Source organism: Pongo abelii, chromosome 6, assembly GCF_028885655.2.
Source record: "Pongo abelii isolate AG06213 chromosome 6, NHGRI_mPonAbe1-v2.0_pri, whole genome shotgun sequence".
Taxonomy (NCBI): Eukaryota; Metazoa; Chordata; class Mammalia; order Primates; family Hominidae; genus Pongo; species Pongo abelii.
This window is the reverse complement of record NC_071991.2, coordinates 151,312,506-151,323,205: the sequence shown is the minus strand read 5'-3', so window position 1 is coordinate 151,323,205 and position 10,700 is coordinate 151,312,506.

Below are 10,700 nucleotides of genomic sequence, written 5' to 3'. Positions count from 1 at the left end.
TTGCCTAGCTCAAAGGCATTTTATGTTTTCTTCTAGAATTTTTCTAGTTTTAGATTGAACATTTTTATTTATGATCCATTTCGAGTTAATATTTTCATATGGTGTCAGGATATATCAAAGTTCTTTTTTTTCACATATGGTTATCCACATTGCAAGCATCTTCAAAAGTCATTGTTGGCTGGGCATGGCGGCTCACAGCTGTAACCCCAGCGCTGTGGAGGCCAAGACAGATCACCTGAAGATAGGAGTTCGAGACCAGCCTTGCCAACATGGTGAAACCCCCTCTCTACTAAAAATACACACACACACACACACACAAAATTAGCTGGGTGTGGTGGTGCATGCCTGTAGTCCCAGCTACTAGAGAGGCTGAGGTAGGTTCAGGATTGCTTGAGCCCAGGAGGTGGAGGTTGCAGTGGGCTGAGATTGCGCCACTGCACTCCAGCCTGGGTGACAGAGCAAGACTGGGTCTCGAAAAAAAAAAAAAAAAAAAGATTTATTTATAGACTATATACCCCCATAGACTGGAATAAACTTTGAAAATATATAGCTGATAAAGACATTTATGAAAAACTCTCAACTCAGTAGAAACCAAGCAACCCAATCAAAAATATGTCAGAGATTTTCAGAAACCCTTTAGCCAAGAGGATATGTGGATGGAAATAAGCATGTGTAAAGATGCTTAACATCATTAGCCATTGCAAAATACAAATTTAAACTGTACCAAGATGCCACTAAACACTTATTTAAATGGCTCATATTGAAGACTGATTATTTTGAGTGTGGGCAAGGATTTGGGGGAACCAGAAGCCTCAGAAGCTGCAAGTAGAAATATAAAATTCTAAAATGACTCTGGAAAATAATTAAACAGTTTCTTAAAAAGTTGAACATATGCCTACTGTATGATCTAGCTGTTCCACTCTTATTTACCCTACCTAAGTGAAATGTAAGCATATGTCCATATAAAAACTTGTATATAAATGTTTATAAAAGCTTTTTTGGTAATAGCCCAAAATTTGAAGTAATACAGATGTCCATCAACATGTGAATAGATACACAAACCATGGCATAGCATGCAATCAAATATTACTTGGCAACAAATAAATCACTATTGATACACGCTGCAACATGAATAAATATCAACATAATTATACTTAGTGAAAGTTGTCAGACTATAAAAGACCACCTACTTTAATAATTTCATTATCTAAAATGTTAGAAAATGGAAAGTAATATATAGTAACATAAAAAAAAAGATTGGTTTTCCTTAGGGATGGAAAAAGGTAGTGGAATTGTTAGGGAGAGACAGATCGCAAGGGAGCATGAGGCACCTTCTGGGAATGGCACATATGTTCATTGCCTTGACTGTGGTGTTCTCACGGGTATGCACATGTGCACACGTCAATACTTATTAAACCGTACATTCTAAATATGCACAGTCAACTATACCTCAATTTACTTATTAAACATGGTATCCAGTGTTTGTAATATCTTTTTCAAGAACAAAAGAGGTAATAATCTTTTTCTCCAGCTTTTAAGACACCGTCTCTTGACTTAGCTGACTTCAATAATTTATAACTTTATGTAATGAGTTTAGTACTTACTCACTAAATAGGACAAACCAATTAAGAGTCCCTGAAAAGACTAGCCTAGCAACTATAAGGCACCCTTTCCCTAAAGGACTTGCTGGAGGTCATAATTTTTACACTGAAGTCTAAAGGACATCTACTGGCCTAGGTTCTCCATTAAGTATGTTTTACTATGGGATTGTTTTTGATATCTATGACAATGGATGCCTTAATAATAGCAACCACTCTGCCTATGGTTCTTTCTTTCTTCTTTACATTTTTTGAGACAGCATCTCACTGTCACCCAGGCTGGAGTGCAGTGGCACGATCTTGGCTCACTGCAACCTCCACCTCCTGGGTTCAAGTGATTCTCCTGTCTCAGCCTCCTGAGTAGTTGGGACTACAGTCATGCACCACCGCGCCTGGCTAATTTTTGTGTTTTAGTAGAGATAAGGTTTGCCATGTTGGCCAAGCTCGTCTTGAACTCGTGGCCTCAAATGATCCACCTACCTCGGCCTCCCAAAGTGCTGGGATTACAGGTGTGAACCACCGTGCCCGGCCCATGGTTCTTTCTAGGGTTGCAATATTGTAAAGTTGGAGCTTGAGGTGACCCTGAAGACTGGTTGAATGTCCTCAGCTTTCACACAGGTGAACAAAGGCCCAGAGAGCGGTGCCAACCCACCTGACACATAACAGGTGCCCCACTCAACCAATGCTAAGTTCGAGTCTATTGATTCCCTGTTTCCCTCCTTCCACTCTACCTCAGTAAACCATCTGCCACTGGATGAGCTTTTCTGTATGAAGTCACACAGTTAAGAAGCTTCCACAAGGCCCCAGTGAATCGTCAGCTTTTTTGGTTTATGAAAAACAAAATGAAAAATATGAACTTGTTCTGCTGTGCACACATTTTGTCAGATGTAATTTTAAAATGTCTCATAATGCCTAAATGCCTTATGATCTCTTAATATTGCAGTTGAAATTTTCATAAAAAGGAAGATACAGACACTGAAAGAACACACACATTATGTCTCCATTGTAGGAAAATAATACAAACTTTCTAAAGCCCTAAAGATGAGGGAGGGCATGCACAAGAAATTATATAACTTCCTCCATCTCTTTTGACTAAATCCATATTGCTGGGACTGTAATAAAAATATTAGATTTGAGGGTCCTATAAAATTCCAATCACTCTATTTCCTTCATGAAGTACAAGATGTAAGATAATTGAAATACTGCATTTGAGGTATAGCTTTTGACTTAAAAAAAATCCAACAAATAAAACCAGAAAAAACAATTACTACTCATTTACTGCCCTCTATTCCTGGAAACTTAACTTATGTATGAGCTTAGACTCATTTTATGTATTTTACTGATAAAATGAGGACAATTAAAATTTTAAAAATCAATAAAATGTAAAGCCAAAATAACATAAATAGATTTTCAGTAATATCCTGGAAGTCATAAAAGTACTTTATGTTCTATCCATTATATTAAACTTTCTGAAATACTTGAGGATGATTTAAGTTTTGGGTGATAAAAAGAATTTATTTATTTGTATTTACACGGGTACCATTTCTTATTTCTTCCAGAAATTACCAATTAAACAATTAAGCTTTCTTTTCAGAATGAAGAGCAATGGTGGATAAGAAAAACTATGCACTAGACATGCCCTTGCTAACAGTAAGTGTTAGTGAAGTGTCCTTCAGGCTGATTCACTAACCTTCATGATGCCTAAGTGTCTATCAGACATGGCCCTTCACTGCGTGCTCAGATGGAGAAGATGAACCACAAAACAGCCTCGTATAATGGAATGTGCCAAAACCTAGAATCAGGCAGTGGGGGTTTGACCCCTGGCTCTTTTCATTAACTGTGTTTTGTTGGATCTCAGTTTTTTGAAATGAGAGGACTAAATGAAACTACCTCTAAAATTAGATCCTAATTTTAAATATGTTATATTAGGGATGAAAGATTCTCCAGCATAGGAGGAACTAGACACTATGCGGAAAATGACAGATACCAATGGTCAGGATGAGGGAACCTGGGAATTCAGAAAGAACTACAGGCTCAGGAACAGGGAGGTGTAGGGATCAGAGTAGGTGGGAGGGTCTGAGATTTAAGTCAAAAATCAAGTTGGAGAATGGTACCTGCAACCATAAGTTATTAAAAAAAAATTCCCTTCTTAGCAGGACTCTGGTTCTGTGATATACTTATATACATAGAGGTAGTTCTGAAGCCAAGTGTGTGAGAAAAGAAAAGGGGCAGGAAAAGGACCTGCTGTTACGGCAGCAACTGGTGAAACGCCATAAGCCTTGCATGAGTTTGCCATGTCCCATAGCCTCTGAGTCAGTGGCTGATCTAATCATTTAGAGGGAGAGCTTCCTACAGAAAGAGAAGAGAAAATAAAAAAGAGACTGAGTGAAGGTCAATAAGAAAGCTTCACAAAGATATAAAGTCTTGAAGAGGACTCACTTGGAAAGTGGAAAGCACAGAAAGGGAAGCAGTGCTAAAATCCAGGAGGGAAATTCTTTAAGCCATGACGAGGAGGAGGAGGTTGCTCAATTCCTAAGAAGGATAGACTGAGGAAAAGTTTGGAAACAGGATGAAATGTCCTAGGAGGGGGGAGTTCTATTGATCTAAACTAGAAGGGGCAGGAAAGAATAGAAAAGGAGACAGGAGGTATTTTGGCAAAGGGAGAGCATTAAAGTAGGTTTTGTTTTATATGAGAAGACGAAAAAGGGAGGGCATGAAAACCTTCAGATTTTTCAGATTTAACAAGTGATAGTTTATCAAAATGTGAGTTTTGGAAAAATGTAACACTGGGAAAATGAAAGAAGAGTAGAGAAAGAACTGACAGGGAGAAAATAAAAAAGAGACTGAGTGAAGGTCAACAAGAAAGCTTCACAAAGATTTAGAGTCTTGAAGAGGACTCACTTGAAGTGAAAAGGGATTCCAGAATTAAGAAAACTAGACAGCCTCCAAATCTCTAGTTGTCCCCTGAGTCATGCAGGTGCTGAATGGGCTACAAGAGGATAAAAGAACAAAACTTGTGAGTTGCCATCCAACTTAAGTGTTCATTAAAATGAAAAACAAGTCATCAGAGAAACATAACAGAATGCAGAGTTTCCACAACATGCATGATGCCCAAGATAAAACTCAAAATCATTCAACATACAAGGACATTTTAAACTGTGGTCCAATTTCGAGAAGAAAATACAGTCAACACAGACCAATTCTAAGAAGGCTCAGATGTTAGAATTATTGTGCAAGAGTTTTAAAGTGAGTATTATAAGAAGACTCCTCATTTATTAAACAGCAAAGATACTCACGATGAATTAAAAAGAAACAATCCAAGCAGAAAATAGAAATCATGGAGAAAGAACTAAGTGGAAATTTTAGAATTTGAAAATGCAATATCCAGAGCTAAGCACTGAATACACAAACCACAGAATGCAGAACACAGAGGAGGCTCATTAAATGTGAAGATGGAGCCACAGAAATTAAATCTGAAAAAGAGAGAAAAAAGTAGCTTGGAAAAATGATGAGCCTCAGAGACTTGTAAAGCAATATAAGCTGTATAAAACATACATAATTGTCATCTCAACAAATTAAGAATAGGACTGAAAAAAAGTTTGACAAGATAATGGCCACCAAATTCCCAAAGATAGTGCATTTAAAGATTCAAGGTGATCTTTGCACCACTAAGGTAATAAATATGAAGAAAATCATGCCTAGGAACATAATATTGAAATACTGAAAACCAAAGAAAAATGCAGACAAAGAAAAATAATACGGTACATACAGGGAACTATGAATCAAATGACCTCACTTCTCAGTAGAAAAAATTCATTCTAGAACTCAGTGGAATGCCATCTTTAAAGTGCTGAAAAAGAAGTAAAAACCCTGTCAACTTAGAATTTTACATCCAGGAAAATATATCCTTTAAGGATGAAATCAAAGTAAAAATGCAGGTGGGATTCATGAGTAGTATTTCACACACACAAAAAATGCATTTCTATTGAGTCAAAATGGCTTGAGTTGATTAATCCTTTTTTTTAATGTCCTAAAAGGAAAATGACAGACATACAAGTCAGATCAAGGCCATAGGCTGTATCTTTGCTATCCCTGTCCTTGTGGTAAAATAAACACTAGAAGTAGAAGGTAAGAAGCCTATTAAATTTCCAAAAAGTATAATATCTAGAGCTGGCAAAAGTCAGCAAAATCCTGTGGGCAGAGGCTGACACTCTTCATGGATCATAAGCAACTTCAAAATGCAAAGGCTTCATCAGCTTTTTCACAGCATGAAAACCTTGAGAAGAAACACCAACATTTTACTAATTCATTGGTAGAATATGATGTTCCTCACCAGAAAATGGTGCCAACTGATGAATAAGGATTGACTTCTTGCCACATTCTAGGCGCTCAAATGGGTAAACAGGAGATATTATGATTATTAATCACTGCATTCACCAGAGAGGCACCAAGTGAGTCCTTGATCCTGAAGGGATTTCGGTAGTTGAGTTCAGATTGAAATCCACAAAGCCAAAGTTTTGCATCTACTCTTCATTGCAAAGAATCAGTTGAGGTTCATGGACTAATAACTCATCCCTTTTGGCTTTGGAGACAAAGGTGGAATGAGAACGAAAACTAGAATGTTAAATATCCACCTTCACAAATAGGAAGCAGAGACTTTTGATCTCCACCCTCAGACAAAACGATTACTCTTTAAGTATGTTTCTGAATTGAGAGTTTTTTCGGACCTAGTGGAGCTAGATTCCTTGTTGGCAAAAATGGCTAGGAAAGGAATCTTACAAGCTGGAAAAAGTGCTCATGGAATCTGTTATACTGATCCTAATTATCAAGTGGTATAAATGCTATATGCATCTGTAGGCCACAATATACAATCTGTATATTGTGTAATATATATACAATTGTCATCCCAAGAAAGAATGAAATGGAAAAATATTTTTGAAAATAATGGTACAAAATCCCCAAATATGGTGAAAGAATTTAAACATTCAAGATGCTCAGTGAACTCCTAGCAGGATAAATATGAAAGAACCCATGGCTAGTCACATACAAGTCACCAAACATGGAAAATCAAAGATAAGGAGATACTCTTGAAAGCAGAGAAAAGAGAAAACAGATATAAAATATAAACAATTACAACATCAGATAGAGTAAAGAATTTTAGATAAAATGGGGTCTCAAATTATAATATAAGTAATATAAAGAATTATTTCCAGGACCTATCTCCACACTTGATGTGAAGCTTTGTCATGTAATAAATGCTTACTACATGCAAACTCTTTCACGGGGATTTTCTTAACAATTATATGAGATAATGCATGCATTATATTCCCCTCTTACAGATGTGTAAAAATAAATTAAATTAGGTCCTGCATTTGTTACTTTGTACTTGTGTGATTTTTTTCGGGGGTTGGAGGGGTGAGGGTTAGAGATGCCATCTTACTGTGTTGCCCAGACTGGATTCCAACTTCAATGATCTTCTCACACCAGCCTCCTGAGTAGATAGGACCACAGGCACACACCACCATGCCATGCCCAGTTCTATTTGTGTGATCTTTACCAAGTTACCATTTGTCTCACTGCAAAGCCCATATACTAACAATTATCCCATCCTACTCATACCCTCTGGGACTTGCTCCCGAGGAGCTGTGTGCCTATGAGAGGCGAACATGTAAAAAGAGGCTGTTGGCCGGGCACGGTGGCTCATGCCTGTAATCCCAGCAATTTGGGAGGCCCAGGTGGGTGGATTGCTTTAGGCCAGGAGTTTGAGACCAGCTTGACCAACATGGCAAACCCCATCTCTACTAAAAATACAAAAATTACCTGGGTGTGGTGGTGCGTGCCTGTAATCCCAGCTACTTAGGGGGCTGAGGCAGGAGAATCGCTTGAACCTGGGAGGTGGAGGATGCACTGAGCCAAGATCACGCCACTGCACCCTAGCCTGGCAACAAAGCCAGACTCTGTCTCAAAAAAAAAAAAAAAAAAGAGGCTGTGATAGAAATATTTATAAAGCACATGCCCACCCTTAATAAAAAGGGTTTTAAAGTGAAGTTGCCTTGTCCTCTCTGATTTGGGTGCTCAAAGGTAAAGTAATGCCTCATCTTGTGTGGCAGGTCCTGCTGCGAGCCCCACACGTGGATTAGTTTATTGAACCCTCATGAAACTCTTACCATGAAGGTCCTATAAAACTTAGGCATGGAGGTTAAGCAACTCATCCAAAATGACACTGGTACCTTAGGATCCCAAAGTCCAAGCTTTGGACAGCTATGTCTGCTGCTTCCAGAGACTGAAGCACTGATAATACTTGTCTTGATGCCTAACGTAATACATACTGATACAAGGAAATTTCCCTTTCAGAAAAGCTCTAAGCAAAGAAACTCAATCCAAACCTTTGCTTTCTCTTCAAACCTGAGCCTGAAAGGAGAGGCCCTACTTTGGCTGGAGTTAACTACTTAACTGGGTGTCCTTACTTTCTGCTCAGAAGATGAGTGCCATCTTCCAAGGCTAAAGTTGAACAGTCTTACGTTGGTAGTTTACATCTTCTGTAAAACTTGTTTGTATTCTTTGCTCAAGAATGAATACCACTTACAAGTTTCCAGGAGCCAATTCCAGAGGACTATCACTTCAGGAGGTTTCCTCCCAGGACCAGTGGCTCCTGCCTCTACCGGGGCCAACAGTGTGGTGGATTACCCTGTGATCCTCAGCAGCTGTTAGCAGGTGGTCAGGTGCCCCCATGCTCAGGAGAAAGGAGGCTGCAACAAGGACCTCTTCTTTCCAAATTCTAGGGCTTCAATAGGCAAGAATGAACCTAGCAATAAATAACACATCTAAAAGAAGGCTAACACATCTAAAAGATGAATAACCATCTAAAAGAGACAACCAATGTTGCTCAAGAAATATCTGCACAAGAACAAATGACAAGAATTTGCCAAATGTAAATTGCTACACCAGTAATCAGTAAATGAATGAGACCAAACAAAAGTGAGTCCAGCTGGAATATTTTCCTAAGAGGCTGATGCCTTTCCTTCCAACAAAGTCTCCCAAGATGAACTCTAAGAATAGCATATACAATGGAAAAACAACTGTTCCAAAACATCTACTAAAGTGACATTATTTTTATATTTTATTGGAAAAATACTGTGACCTAAACGTCACATGGTCCATCCAGCACTTCCCAGTGTTGACTGTTGACTCCTGCTACCAGCTCATCCCTCATCCACCACAGAACTTTCACGAACACGTCACCTCCAATCATTTCAGTCTCTCATGTTATTGCACCACAGCAACCTACAAGACAAACTCCAAGGCTGCAAACTTTGCAGGTAAACAACAACTTAAGTGGGTTCTTCTTTGAGAAAAGGAACTGAATTTTTTTTTTCCTTCTAGCTAATGGATTTCACCATCATCTCACTTTAGGCCATCAAAGATTTTAAAGAAAGAAGGATAGGGTATGACTAGAACTGCATGTTAGACAGTGAAGGCAATGTCTAAGTTCATATTTGGGTTCTCCGTTCTCATATTATTGGAACTTAATAGGGGTTTACCATGTTTATTAAATGGATGATTGATGACTATTGAATTAATATGATTCATTGGAGCAGGTATTTGTTGGACACCTGATAGGTATGTAAGATGATCCCTAATTCATGATTAACAGGTTTCCTAGTACCTTTTAAATTGTTGGTGTGTGTTCCAACACTTTCCAGAAAGTTTTATTGGTGTCAATACCCTACAGTCCAATTCTTCCAAGAAGCCACTTAAATACTGGAGCCAAAGACATTGCTTAAAGGAAATTCCTGAATGATCTTCTGAACTCCACAGATGTCTCTACTATATTATCACTGATGGGTGAAACTTTATTTTTAATTGAAAAATTTTATATCAACTACTCTGTATTAAAATACATTTCCTGTAGATATTAAGTAATGTAAATGTAAAACATATAACTACTCAAATGATAGTGAGAACAGAGATCAGAGAAATGACTTGCTGATTCAAATATTTCATCATGATCTGATAGAAGAAAATGCTTGATATTACTTACTCAGTTGAATAAAAGCATTCAACCCTAAATCCTCATCTTACGTAACTCAAACAGAACAAGAATTCCTTTATCCACCAAGTGAATCCAATATCTTTACTCACTTCAACTCCCAACAAGTAGATAGTGTTTGGAATTGATATTGTGGGCTAATACATGCCCCAAACCCCAACAAGTAGATTTTAACGGGAATATTTTTCTAATAAGAGCTAATAAACATATATGCCCTTACATAAAGTGTACACACAAAAATAGGTGTCGAAAATAAGATGACAGAGTAAAGCATAAATTCAGTCTGCATATCAAGGACTAAGCTCCACAGTGCTCGCCTGTTTTCGGTTTAAAAAAATATATAAATATTCGAAAATATTTTAAAGTTCATTGTTACATGCATTGCTGTGCGGTTTCCCTATGTAACCCGGGTAAGGAATTTCCTCGCTAATTCATCACAACCTAAGCTGAATGGCAGACAGGTGAGGGGTATTGAGTATGGCCAAGGGTGGCCAGGCCCCACAGGATCCGTGCGAAATCCCGAACCTCGCTGGCGATCTGGGTTTTTTGCGCCTGGGAGTAAACGTTTCCCAAGTCCCTCACACTCTGGGCTGCTAGTGAGGTTCTGCCAGAATTCCTTAGGCCGCCGCCGCCGCCCACTCCCCTTTCTCTGAACGTCACTAATTTCCTGGAAATAATTCCAGGCACGCATTGCTCCATTAAAGTTAATGAAGCACGTGTTCCTGACAGCAGCCAGCGCCAGCACCTGAGGGAGAGCCCCGCGCGCGCTTCCCGGGAAGTGCTCCTCTGCAAGCTCTGGCCCAGGGGGTCTGATTGTGAAAGCGGGAGGGGCTCTGCCTCCCAACGCCGACCTCTTCTCCCGAAAGCCTCGCAATCATGGGAAACAGCTGCACCTGCCAGCCCAGCCGCAAAGCAGGGTAGGATCTCCAGCCCCAGGGTGGCCGGCGGGAGCGGATGCACGGGCAGAGCCCTGCTGCTGGCCGCGGGTCTACAAAATATCACACGTTCTCTCAATCCCCGCGATCCGCCAACCATCCTCAGTCACGGACCCC